This window comes from Mercurialis annua, linkage group LG2 (genome assembly GCF_937616625.2).
Source record: "Mercurialis annua linkage group LG2, ddMerAnnu1.2, whole genome shotgun sequence".
Taxonomy (NCBI): Eukaryota; Viridiplantae; Streptophyta; class Magnoliopsida; order Malpighiales; family Euphorbiaceae; genus Mercurialis; species Mercurialis annua.
The window spans coordinates 8,127,724-8,128,875 of NC_065571.1; the positions used below are offsets into that span (position 1 = coordinate 8,127,724).

At 24.0% G+C, this 1,152-nt stretch overlaps 1 non-coding gene across 1 annotated transcript; it reads right to left on the reverse strand.

The window, feature by feature from the left end:
- Positions 1-1,080: 1,080 nt before the first annotated feature.
- TRNAD-GUC (transfer RNA aspartic acid (anticodon GUC)) lies at positions 1,081-1,152 on the reverse strand. The gene has a single exon. It is a non-coding gene; the product is annotated as a tRNA-Asp (tRNA).

Here is a 1,152-nt window from a genome sequence, read left to right on the forward strand (position 1 = left end):
TACAGGGGAAGTGATGTGTTTTTTATCCTACATGGCGCTTGCGTGGCAATAAAGAAAATGGTAAAGAACAAATGGAGATTGTATTGTATCCGATTCTATTAGTTTTGTATCAATTACAGCAATATGGCTGTTTTATCCACCACTAGGAAGGAGTCACGTGGCCGAAAATTATTATAAAGAAATTCTCAATTTGGATAGATTTACTCATATACTATAAATTAAACAATTAATAGAATTTTTTTATTATAATGTGGAGAGAATAAACAGATTATAATACTCATAAATCAAATTATAATATGTTTAGTATTATACTTTTTGGGACTTATATTCTCTTTTTATGTGTATGTAAAATAATTATAATAAGTTACTCATATTTATTACCTTTCTTTAGAAATATATTTCTCAAAGCCTATAAGTTGAAGTTGTAATAGTTTTTTTTTTTTCTGATCAAAGATGAAAAATTTCGATTATGCAGAGTCGAATCTAAGACCTTTTGATAGGTTAAAAAAATAGTTAAATGTTATGAAAAGAGAAAAATATACTTTGGTCTACTAATAGAAGGTTTTTTCAGACTTACACATTTTTAAATGTTTCATTTGTGTTTCATAATTTTTAAAATCGTCTATTTTATTTCATTTTTCAATCTTCCATTTCAATTATATTTATTTTTTTAAAATTGAATTGTTTTTACTATAAAAAAATTGAAATGTGTTTTAATCGTCTATTTTATTTCACTTTTCAATCTTCCATTTCAATTATATTTACTTTTTTAAAATTGAAATTTTTTTAACTATAAAAAAAATTGAAATGTGTTTTTCATATTTGACACTAGTCTAAATAAAACTTTAATATTTAAAAGAATACTAAAAATTTAAATAGCAAACTCACAATATAAAAAATAGATACCATTAAAAATAAAAATACATAAGATGGACAAAAGTAACAATTTTAATAATTATATAAAATAAAAGTTAAAAAGATTAAATAATTTTAAATAATTATGTTCTTTATTCATATAAATAATCTTTACTGTTATAGAAGTTAATGAAACGCTTTAGACTTTTAACAGAAAAACAATAGCGCCGTTGCCGGGGATCGAACCCGGGTCACCCGCGTGACAGGCGGGAATACTTACCACTATACTACAACGAC